Below are 13,453 nucleotides of genomic sequence, written 5' to 3' on the forward strand. Positions count from 1 at the left end.
GGCTTCCACATATATTTCATGAGAGAAATTTCCTGGGGATACACAACACATATTTGTCTAAGCACCCTAAATAGAAATTGAAAAGAACCAAGTCAAATGTAATTAATCAATGAGCTTTATTGGATATACTTACAGGACAATGGGGAAGGAGTTGTTGACCAGAGAACAAGGGACTCATAGTCAGTTATAGCACACCCCATATTTGTAGGCATCTCTATAAGAGAAAGAACATGCTATTTTGGCGGTTTAGTATATCAAATTCTCTGTTAAGTAGAATTTGTCTGAATTTCTTCATGTGAATTAAATATAGGGAATGCTGTCAGTATAATTAAATTGTTTCAAGGATTAATTAATTACCTTTGTAATGGTTTATTTCAGTTTCAAGGAAAGTGTCAAACGTTACTATACTCTTCCAGCTTCCACATTTTCTCTTCATTTTGTAATATTGAGGGTGAGTAAGTAAAAGTTTTAATGAAAAATTTCTTCTATTGTCACATTTTCAGTTTTTCCCTACAGAAATATTTGACATTATCTAAGATTTGAACATGCAATGAAAGTTTTCACAACATTTCTTTCTCACAATAATTCTCTAATGTAGAGCCTCAAGTGTTGCAGAGAATGCAGTCTACATAGAACATATGGAATATTTTTTCTGTTGGAAATATTTTCTTCACTATAGATATTCAGATATATTTTTGGAACTGAAATGAAGTCAAAGATATTTCCATAGACACTGCACTTGTGAGGTTTCTCATCTGTATGTATTCACTGTGGCATTTTAAGAGATAGGACAAAAATAAAGAATTTATACCATCAGTATAGTTGAAATATTTATCTCAGGAGTATGTTTTTCTGGTGAATTCTATACGGACCTTCTTTGGTAGAAGATTTTCTCATTCACCTCATTTCTAACCTTTCCCTACTATATGAATACTCTGATGATTTCTAAGACCACTATTATAGTTAAAGCATTTGTTACAGTCATTGCATAAGGAAGTTTTCTCTCCTGTATGAACTTGCAAATGACAGCTAAAATGGCTATTTCTGATAAGAATTTATCACATTCATTGCATTTGTAGGGTTTCACTCCTGTATGAATTCGCTGATGAATTCTCACACTAGATTTATAGGTAAAGCATTTGTCACATTCACTACATTTGTAAGGTTTCTCTCCTGTATGAACACTCTGATGTAAATTAAGACTGAAATTTTGGGTAAAGCATTTGTTACATTCACTGCATTTGTAAGGCTTCTCTGCTGTATGAATTCTCTGATGAACCCTAAGATGTGATTGTTGGGTAAGGCATTTTTGACGTGCACTACATTTGTAAAGTTTCTCTCCTGTATTTATTTTCTGATGAATATATTTTTTTTAATTTTTAGATTTGGTTTTTTTGAGACACGGTTTCTCTGTATAGCTCTGGCTGTCGTGGAACTCACTCTGTAGACCAGGCTGGTCTTGAACTCAGGAATCTGCCTGCCTCTGCCTCCCAGAGTGCTGGGATTACAGGCGTGTGCCACCACCGCCTGGCTTTTCTGATTAATATTAAAATGGCCTTTGTGGGTAAAGCATCTTTTACATTGACTACATTTATACAGCTTCTCTCCTGTATGTATTCTCTCATGACATCTCACAGTTTTTATGTGGATAAAGCATTTGTCACATTCACTAAACTTGTAAAGATACTTGCAATTATTCTTTTGTTTCAGCATCAGTTTATGTTTAGGGATATAACCAATATCAAATTCTATATTGTTATTTTCTTTCTTCCCTATGTGTATTTCTTGATTTAGACTAATGAGAGTGCACTTATTTAAACATTTTACAAAATGGTTATATTTGTAAACTTCTCTGGTTTTCCAAGTTTTATGTCTTTTTAGATTTGAGGATTGAAGAGCAACGTCTCTGTCATTAGTTTTATAAGGTGTACTTTGGGTGGATTCATTAATCATGTTGCTAAGCCCATTACATTTAGAAGACTTCACTTGCATCTTCACATGCCCTTGGACAATGCACTCTGTGTCTTCATCTAAGACCTTCTCATGTTTTCCACATATGAGCTGATTGTCGGGAAAAAAAAAGTGCAAATAGAGATATCAGGGATTACTGTACTGGAGAGAAAACGATTCAATAATGGGTGTTTTCTGACATTTCAGGTAAACTAGACTCCTTCTCCAGCATTTACACTCTCAAGAGATGTTTTTTTCTTTTTTCACAATGGTTACATGGTTTCTCAGAAGACACTCAATTCTGATCTGCATCAACTGACAGGAAATGTTAATAGTGTTCTAAATCTTATTATCAAAACTGTACCTGGCAGAAGCCAGTCCAAATATGTGATTGATCAATTTTGAATTTTCTCAAATTATATCTCTGGGCAATGTACTTCTAATTTTTGACTATGACTTCATTCACACTGAAATTGTGCAGCTTTGGTCAGCTAGAAAGACATGATATAAAATGAATTTTCTACATACACTTGTCTCAGCATCCAAAATGTTGAATAAAGATCACTCAGTATCAGTACTAAACAGACCAAATGTCCAAATGTAAATGAATAAACAAAATCGAAAATTTCCAAACCAACAGCTCTATATCCACTTAAAACATTTAGCATTATTAAAAAAAAAATGATAACTAAGCATATTGCCAGCTTCTTCGGGGATACTGTAATCTTGGGCCTCCAGAAAGTCCACAGTATGTAGGACAAGTACATGGGATCCCAAGGATCCTATTGTTCTAAGGTCCCATCATCTCCCAAAGCCCTTGCTCCCCGAATTCCTCTCCTCTTTGAGTCAGCACCATCTTTTTGCACCAGATTGAATGCTCCTCTGAATGCACCATAGCCTTAATGCCTTCAGGACACCCACTGCACACATGGCAAGGCCAAATGTTCTGCTTCACACAGGGAAAAGACCCTATTGTCTGAAGACCACTCAGGAAAAAAAAACAATATGAAGGGTAACAACTTCACTGCACTTCCTGAAATCCAACAGTCTATTGCCCTAGAAATCTGCTGCAGCCAGGGCAACAAATCAACAGCTTGCCTGCCCCTCTAAAGATGCCATGGTCTGAAGGCCTCACGCGCAAGGTGTCTGCTATAGCAAGGACTACATGTCTATCACGAGACTGGAAACAACCCAGGGAAACAAGAAGCAGACACCAGACCTGCTATTGTTAGGTATAGCCAAATGATGAGAGGCAAGCACAAGACCATAAGCAACAGAACCCAATACATTTTGGCATCATCAGAACCAGGTACTCCCAGGACAGCATGTCCTGGAGATGCCAACACACATGAAAATCAGGAAGCTGACCTAAAATCCTATCCGATGAAGAAACTAGAATTCTTTTAAAAGGACATAATAACTCACATAAAAATGCAGGAAAAGGTGGGTGAATAGGTAGAAGCCATTAAAGAGGAAACAAATGAATCCTGAAAGGACATGTAGGAAATGACAATCAAACAGATGAAGAAATTGAAGTAAGCAGTCCAAGTCCTAAAACTGAAAGTAGAACTGATAAAGAGAAAACAAATGGAGGAAAGCCTTGTAATGAAAAACCTAGGAAAGAAGTCATGAATTACAGATGTAAGTAAGCATCACTAACAGAATATAAGAGACAGAAGAGAAAATCTCAGGTATGGAAGATACCTTAGAAGATTCTAACATCATTGTCAAAGAAAGTTCAAAACATAAGTATTTTGTAACCCAAAACATGCAGGAAAACTAAGACACAATGAAAAGACCAAATCTAAGGACAATAGGAATAGAGAAGTGCAAATATTCCCAGCTCAAAGAGCACAAAAACAACTTTGACTAAACTTTAGAAGAAAACTTCCCCAACCTAAAGAAAGAGATGGCTATAAACATACAAGAGGTGTATAGAACTACAAATAGATGGGTACAGAAAAGAAAATCCTCTTCATATAATACTCAAACCACTAAATGTGCAGAACAAAAAAAAATATTAAAAGTTGCAAGAAGAAAATGCCAAGTCACATATAAAGGCAGATCTATCAGAATTACACCAGACATCAAAACAGAGATACTAAAGGCCAGAAGAGCCTGAACAGTGTGTATACAAGGGCAAAGAGTACACAAACCCCAGACTAGGCTACTCTAAGCAGCAAAACTCTCAATCAGCATAGACGCAGAAGTCAAAATATTCTGAGATAAAACCAAATTCAAACAATATCTATCAAGGAATCCAGCAGAAAAGAACATTCTAGAAGGAAAACTCCAACAAAATGAGGGTACCTACACCAAAGAAAACACAAGATATTCATCATCTCAAAACAAAGACAAAAGGAGAAAATCACAGTTAATGCCACCTAAAACAACAACAACAAAAATATATAACAGGAACTAACAATCATTTGTCTTTAATATCTCTCAATATGAAAGAACTCAATTCCCCTATAAAAAGACAAGCAAACAGTCTTTATAGACAAACAGGATCTCAGAATTTTGCTGCATACTAGAAACACACCATAATAACAAAGACACACACTGCCTCAGAGTAAAGGGCTGAAAAAAAGTCCTCCAAGCAGATTCTCCCATGAAACAAGCAGGGGTTGCAGTACTAATATTCAATAAAATAGACTTTTATCCAAAAGTTATCAAATGAGAGGAGGAAGTAAACTTCACATTCATCAAAGGAAAAAATCCACCAAGAGAAACTCTCAATTCTGAACATCTATGCCCAAACACAAGAGCACCTATATTCATAAAGAAACTTTACTAAAGCCCAAAATACACATTGATCACCACACAATAATTGTGGGAGACTTCAACACCCCATTCTCTCTAATGGACAGGTCATTAAAAGAGAAACTATATAGAGACCCAGTGAAATTAAAAGAGGCCATGTACCAAATTGATTTAATAAACATATATGGAACATTTCACCCTAAAAGAAAAGAATATACCTTCTTCTCAGCACCTCATGGTACTTTCTGCAAAATTGACTATATAATCTGTCACAAAAAAAAAACTGCAAATGATACAAGAAGAGTGAACTAATCCAGTGTACCCTATCAAATCACTACAGACTATGGCTGATCTTCAATAACAACACAAACAACAGAATTCACATACCCATGGAATCTGAATAATTCTCTACTTAGTGACATCTCAGTCGGGGAACAAATAAAAAAAAATGAAATTAAAGACTGCCAGTAGCCATTCTCACTTAGATCTCAAAACCTCCTCCTTTCAGCCATCTTACATGCTCAAGTTTGCCTTAGGAAGGAGAAATATTAGCTTTCAGGTTTTCAAATATCAAGTATGTCAGCACATACAGAGCTCATGTTGGTTAGAACAAACAGAGCTCACCTACAGTTAGGTTACTATAACAATCTCTTTCCACTTCACCTCCTCGTGATCATTTTAGTTTGCCAGCTTCCTTGAAGCCTAAGCCAGGTTTGTCATGAGATTCTGAGAGAAAATTCTGAGAGACTACTTCCTAGAGACAATGTTTAGATAAGAATCTGTCTCGCTGTACCTCTCTCATGTCTCTTGTTTCTCACTTTTCTCTAAGTAGTTCCAGGGACTCTGTTGACTCTCCTGCAGGTCAGGGCAAAAGATGTCCTTGAGTTCGATGTAAATGAAGACACAGAATACCCACCCTTATGGGACACAATGAAAGGGGGGATAAGAGTAAAATTCATAACACTGACTTCCCTGGTAAAGAAACTAGAGAGATCCTCCATTAGCAACTTAACAGCACATCTGAGAGCTCTAGAATAAAGTGAAGCAATCAAACTCAAGAGGACCAGAAACCAGTAAATGGTCAAAGTGAGATTTGAAATCAATCAAATAAGAACAAAGAGAACTATGCAATGATTGAACAAAACCAAAAGCTTGTTTTTGAGATTATCAATAAGATAGAAAAACTCCTAGTAAAACAAACTAAAAAAACTCAGAGACAGTATCCAAATAAACAACATCAAAACGAAAAGGGAGACATTACAACAAAAACTGAACTAATTCAAAAAAATCATCAGATCCTACTACAGAAGCCTATACTCAACAAAACTGGAAAATCTAGATGGAATGGATGATTTTCTAGACATATAAAATGTACCAAAGTAAAGTCAAGAGCAGGTAAACAATCTAAACCAAAACATATCCCCTAAGGGAAGAGAGGTCATTTAAAACCTCCAAGCAAAAAGAGCCCAGGACCAGAAGTCTTTAGTACAGAATTCTACCAGACCTTCAAAGAAGAACTAATGCCATTATTCCTTAAACTATTCCATAAAATACAGCCTAATTCATTCCATGAATCCCCAATACTTTGATACTTAAACCACACAAGGACTCCACTAAAAAGAGAACTTCAGACCAACTTCCTTATGAATATCAATGCAAAAGTACTCAATAAAATTCTCACAAAACAAATCCAAGAACACATCAAAACCATCTTCCACCATGATCAAGTATGATTCACCCAGGAATGAAAAGTTGGATCAGTATATGAAAATCTATTAACATAATGTACGGTATAAACTAACTCAAAAAATTACATGGTCATCTCATTAGATGATTGAAAAAGTATTTGTCAAAATACAGCATCCTTTCAATGTTCAAAGTATTGAGAGATCAGAAATTTAAGGCTCATATCTAAACATAATAAGAACAAGACACAGTAAACCAACAGCCAATAACAACTTAAATGGAGAGATACTTAAAGCAATCCTACTAAAATCAAGGACTAGACAAGGTGCCCTCTCTCTCCCTATCTATTCAATATAGTACTTGAAGTTCTAGCTAAAGCAATTAGACAACAAAAGGAGATCAAGGAGATACAAATTGGCAAAGAAGAAGTCAAGGTATCATCATTTGCAAATGACACGATAGTATATATAAGCAATCCCATAAATTCAACCAGAGAGCTTCTATGGCTAATAAACAACTTCAGCAAGATAGCTGGATATAAAATTAAGTCAAATAAATCAGTATCCTTCCTTTACAAGAATGATAAACACGTTGAGAAAGAAATTAGAGAAACAACACCCTTCAAAGTAGTCACAAATAATATAAAAGAGCTTGGTGTGACTCTAACCAAAGAAGTGAATGATCTGTATGACAAGGACTTCAAGTATCAAGAAAAAAAGTTGAAGAATGCCTCAGAAAATGGAGAAATATCCCATGAACATGGACTGGTAAAATAAACACAGTAAAAATGGCCATTCTACCAAAAGCAAATCACAAATTAAATGCAATCCCCATTAAAATTCCATCTCAATTCTTCAAAAGTTGTGTAAAAAGCAATTCTAAAATTCATCTGAAAAAAAAGGAAAAAATAACCCAGAATAGGTATAAAAAAAAAAAAACAACCTTTCTTAATAATAAGCAATCAGCATCCCTGATCTCAAGATATATTAAAAATCAGTAGTGATAAAAACTGCACAGTGTTGCTATGGAGACAAAAGCCTTGATCAATGGAATAGAGTTGAAGGTCCAGAAATATTGCACACACTTGAGGACACAAAGAAGCCAAAAATATATAATGGCAAAAAAGAAAATGTCTTCAATAAATGGTGCTGCTCTAACTGGCAGTCTGTATGCAGAAAAAGTGAAAATCAACATATATGTGTCAATGTGCACAAAGCTTAAATCCAAGTGGTTCAAGGACCTTAACAAATAACAAGATAAAATCAATATAAAAGAAGTGGAAAAGAGCCTCAAACTTATTGTCATGGGGAGAAATTTCCTAAATGTAACTCCAATGACTCAGGCTCTAAGATCAGAACTTGACAAATGGAACCTCATTAAACTAGAAAGATTTTGTAAGGCAAAGGACAGAGTGAATAGGACAACATGGCAACCTACAGATTTGAAAAAAAAAAAAAAACTTCTCTAACCCCACATTTGATAGAGTGTTAATATTCAAAAAATATAAAGAACTCAAGAAGCTAACCTCCAAGAAAGCAAATAACCCAATTAAAAAAAAATGGAATAGAGACCTAAACAGAAGATTCTCAAGGAAGGAATTCCCTAGGAACTTCTTAAGGAAGTTTTCAGGTTCCAGAACTTCTAGGTACTAGTCTCCCAACATGACTTGCTGACCACAAGGCCGCTGAGATGCAATGAGAATGCTGGAATGGTGGAATTTCCAGGGGTATTATGGTATTTAGAGTCATGCAGTTACATAGCACAATATAGATGTATACCCCAGAAAATGATGAAGCCATATTTACATTTATTATTTCATAGACTTTTCTCTCATATTCCCATGAATTAAAGAAAGAGAACAAATTGTTGTTGAGGCTCTAAAAGTCTCTCTGTATTTTCAGTTTTGAGGCTTTCTAAATTAAACTAGTAATTCTATGGCAGTTAGTTTGTTTCATTGAACAAAATCTTCCCTATTGTAGACAACACAAATCTTCATCTTTAATACAGTGTTTCTAACTTTCCTTAACTTTTCCTAGTGTTTCCTAGTTTACAAAAGTGATATACAATTCAAATTATATTTATGTGGGCAGACTCTACTGGGATCAAAGAATGATTTTCTCAGTCCTAAGACCATTAGAAATATGTTTGAGAACAGTGTTCTTTGCTTTACAGAAGGTTATCAGTTTAATGAGGTCCCATTTGTCAATTGTGGGTTTTAGAGTCTCAACTATTTGTGATCAGTTTCGGAAATTTTGCCCTGTGCTAATATGTTCAAGGATCTTTCCCAATTTTTCTTCTATTAATTTCCATGTTTCTGGTTTTACATTGAAGACCTTAACCGATTTGTATATGAGCTTTGTACACAGTGATGAATATGGATCAACTTGTATTATTAAACATGCAGACCACCAGTTAGACTGCCAGCATTCTATGAACATGCTTGCTTTCTTCCTTCCTTTCTTTCTATCTTTCTTTCTATCTTTCCATCTTTCTTTTTTCTTCCTTCTTTTCTTAATTTATTTATTTATTTTGATGTCTTTCTTTCTTCCTTTCTTCCTTTCTTTCTTCCTCTCTTTTTTTGACTGTATGGTTTTGTCTTCATTTTCAAGTATCAGCTTTCCATAGGTTTGTTGGTTTATTTCTTGTTTGTTGGCTTACTTCTAGTCCACTGATCTTACCTGTCTGTCTCTGTATCAATGCCATGCAGTTATTATCACTATTGCTTTGTAGTACAGCTTGAGGTCAGGGATGGTACCTTACTCAGAAGTTCTTATATTGTTGAAATTGTTTTTGCTATTCTAGGTTTTTGGTTATTCAATAGGAAGTTGAGAATTGTTCTTTCTGTGTCTGAAGAATTGTATGGGATCAGGAAAGGTATCCTCATTCATGATTGAGCTAAGGCTTGAAAGCCCAGAAAATCAGAAGGGACAGTAGGTGCCCCACCTGATACCTAGGAACTAGGCACCTGTCACTTGCCACAGCCCATCATAGATTTGTGGACATCAGTCACATAAGGGCAACACCCCAATTCCCTCCACAGGGAGAGGACATAAACTGTGGTCTTGTAGAACAAAGACATATCTCCATACTAATGAGGTACCTAAAGGCTTGGAGCACTTAACCAATAAGCTTTCCTTCCCTGACATTCCTCACTGAAAAAAGTATTTAATCTCATTCCCACCCTGAGAGATGGGGTATGGTTTTATTCATCCACTTTCCACCATGACAATAACTGCCTTAAAACCATAAATTGCCTCTTTTGATCAGAATCTACCATGAGGAGCCTCAATGAAAGATATAGCCTATAGAGATGCCTTATAGTCTCCCATAGAAGGCCTCTCTGCACTTCCAACCATGGCCACCACCACAAGCAAGCCTACAGCTATCAAGCAAATGACTCCTTCCTGAGGGACAAGTTGGAGCTCTCACCTTCCCGTACACTGGTCCCAGGCTAGACCCAGCCTGCAGGGCCCCACTGGTCCCAGGCTAGACCCAGCCTGCAGGGCCCCGCTCCATTCTCAGCTTTTCTGTGGGTCCCAGTGGTGCCTAGGTGTCCAAGACCCTAAGAAGCAAATGGCCCTCACCTTGTCACAGGCCTGGGGACCGGGACCTTGGAGTCTGTCCTGAACTTCAGGCTGTGCTTCTCTATCCCCAGAGCAGTGTCCCAGGGGATATCAGTGTCCCTAAGGCCTAACACCTGCCTGGTGACAGCATGGGGTACACATGCTAGACAGTAGTGACAAGTACCTTTAATCCCAGCACTTGGGAGACAGAGGCAGGCAAATTTCTGATGTGTTTGAGGCCAGCCTGACCTAAAGTGTGAGTTTCAGGATAGACATGTCTATACAGAGAGACACTGTTTTGAAAAACATAAAAGAAAAAAAAACAACCAAAGTATTCACTCCCCTCTTTTAAGGCTCAAAAGTATTGTGGTGTGTTTATAGAACACGTCTTTTAAATTCCCTCTTCTGATGACACATACTAATTTTTTAATTGTATATTTTCTCTATTTATATTTCAAATGTTACCCCTTTACCCGGTAGCCAAGCCCCCCCAGAAACCTCCCTATCCATTCCCCTGCTCCTACCGCTTCTATGACTGTGAGCCCCCTACCTACCCATCCACCCACCCCATCCCCACTCATACCTCCCTGGCCTCACATTCCCCTACACTGGGTCATTGAGACTTCATGGTACCAGGTCTCTACTTCCATTAATGCCTGACAAGGCCATCTTCTGCTATATTTGCAGTTGGAGCCATTGGTCCCACCATGTGTACTTCTTGGTTGGTGGAAGCATCCCTGGGAGCTCTGGGGGGTCTGGTTGGTTGATGTTGTTGTTCTTCCTATGGGCTTACAAACCCCTTTATGTTCTTCAGTTCTTTAACTCTTCCATTGGGGACCTTGTCCTTAGTCCAATGGTTGGCTGCTAGCATCCGCCTCTGTATTTTTCAGGCTCTGGCAGAGCCTCTCAGGAGACAGCTATAATAGATTGTTTTATTCACAGGAAGGGGCTGACTGTAGAATGATCAGCAGCTTCTGTGATTCTGAGACAGCTCTCTGTCTTTTTTTGGGTTGTGCCTGGCATCTTGTGTTTGTATGCTGATCTCTTGCAGCCTGCAACACAAGCTGTCAGGAGAGCCAGTCTGGCTATATCATGTCTTTTGGAGACTCTGGGAATATGAGGGGAGTGAGCACAGAAATGTCTTTCAGGCTTAGATACCCAATCAGCTCACTATGTCTGCCAGAAATTAACCTCCCATGCCGTTACTGTCTAGGCCCCTATCACTCACTGTGAATCTAACATGGCCCTGCCCAAGTCTAGATCAAGGTTGGGGTGTGGCACCTGACTGTAGCTGCCAGCCTGGGCATTGGGAAGAGAGCTTCTGTAGGCTGCTCAGACCAAGTCAGCCTTCAATCCACAGGCTGCTGAAGCTTTAGATCTCTGTCTGAGCTGTGTATTTGGAGCTGGGGGAGGAGCAGTGGACTTTTATCTCAGGTTAGATGGGTTTTCCACAATACATTGGGTGTCAATGTGTTGCAATAAAACTCCAACCCCAATAAGCCTGTGCAAAGAACACACAATTCAGTTACAATATTTATAAGCTGCCTGCCTTGTTTGGGCAGATTTACCACTACACTACTCTAGTCCCCAGCTATCAGATCCCTTCCTCCTTGTGGCTTCTCCAGGCCACATGATCCTATTTCATTTTTTTCCCACCTCCTTTTCTCCTGTCATCCTCTATTTCTTCTATCTCCTTGTTTGTCTCTTCTTCTTTCTTCCCCCTCTGTAAAAATTCCAGGCCTACCTTTCACTTCCAATTCCTTGCTCTAGCCTTTATTTGTTCAATAAAATGGGGAAAAGTTTCACATGAAACCATCAGGGCACTTGATTGACTCCTCTTTGGGGCAGCCCCTCTGGAGGACACAGAATTAGCATCAAAATACAAACTGTAGCAAGGCAATTCACAACAATGATTGCCCACTCCCTCCCTCACACCCCAGAAGGAATGACCTTCCTTCACTGGAGACATGATGTGGGATACAGCTGTGGCCTAACAACCACAGAAGTCCTTCACTACATATAAGGCACCTAAGTCCAAAGTACACTTTCCTCCTTCCTCAATTTTCCCTTTCTGGTTAATTTACCCCTTGTCTCATAGGGCCATCAGTAGCCTCCCCTTGCCAATGCATGTAGCTCCAAATAAGATCCCTTAGGGTCCTCCTTTTACCCAGGGGCATGAATGTCAGGCTCTCAGATCTGGAAACCTTCTGGGCTAAGGAAGAATTCTAGGCCCATGCATTGCTCTGAGAACATGTGGGAACCTGATTTCTGAATGAAGGTTTTCTTTCAGGCTGAGAAATGCATGGTGAGTTCTGGGATAGTTCTCTCCACTTCTTTTGTTATGATTCTTATTGACATTATTAGTAGTCTAAAAGTTCCTGAACTGACCCTACAAGACCTTTTAACTCAAGATTTTGAGAAGTTTAATCAACTGAAAAAGCAACAGACTAGGAATGAGGTGACCTAAGGTCCCAGAGTTTTTTAGAAGTATTTTTTGTAAATATTTCTTTTTGTAAAAGGCTGAAGATGGAATTGTACTAGAATTAATATGACTTAACAGAGAAAAATCACTTCACACACAAGTATAAGATGAATTAAGAAAAATCGCTTTAGTGACTGAATGCATTCATCTCAGGCTAATTATCAGAGTAGTCGGCCTAGCATAAATTTTTCATTCAACCTATGCTCTCACTCTTAAGTCTCTTTTAAACTCAGGCCCGAGGTTATGCTTTGAACAGTTTAAATATGGATTGAAGACTACAAGTTTAGACACTTAGGCAGATGGATTATTTACATAGTACAGATATTGCTAGATTCATTTTTAACTGACACCATTGTCCTAAAACAGCAGGTTATTCTCCCTGGCTGATTCAACTCAGCTGTCCAGACTCAAACCTCTCCCCATGAAGGCATTCAGTCTGGCTTCTCTCAGCTTCATTGCTTTGCTTGGTCTCATACTGACACTGGCAATATGTTCTAATCTTCTATCTCCTTATCATTCTCTGGCTTGTTTTGTCTTCACATGTGTCAACTTGTCCTCACTCTACCTGTCTCTGTGAACTTCTGTGGGAAACTGACCCTTTCTCTGCATTGTTACCTATAAAGTAACTTCCCTTTCCTCTGTCTTTTTGGGACAGTTAGATATATCCAATGCTCTAAAATCTCTCTATGATTTGTCAATTTATCTGTAATTAAATTAAAACATCATTTTCAAACTTGGTTTTTTCTTATACAAACTAGCTTTACATTCCTTGTGTACCAAGGGCAAATCTATAATCCTAGCAGAACGATTGAAAGCATGGGCTAAGGACCAAGCCACACTAGCGCACAATCTCTGGTTTCCCTATGTGATTAAATATCCTGCAATGGAGCTCTATTTTATTGTCAATACATTGGGCCCATAATGAGTGCCCCCAAGGCCTAGGCCCCAGGCTGTTACTCGCTCTGCCAATCATATTCCTAGGTAGAGAATGAGCTATGACATTCTCCAT

The sequence above is a fragment of the Apodemus sylvaticus genome, chromosome 3 (genome assembly GCF_947179515.1).
Source record: "Apodemus sylvaticus chromosome 3, mApoSyl1.1, whole genome shotgun sequence".
Lineage (NCBI taxonomy): Eukaryota > Metazoa > Chordata > Mammalia > Rodentia > Muridae > Apodemus > Apodemus sylvaticus.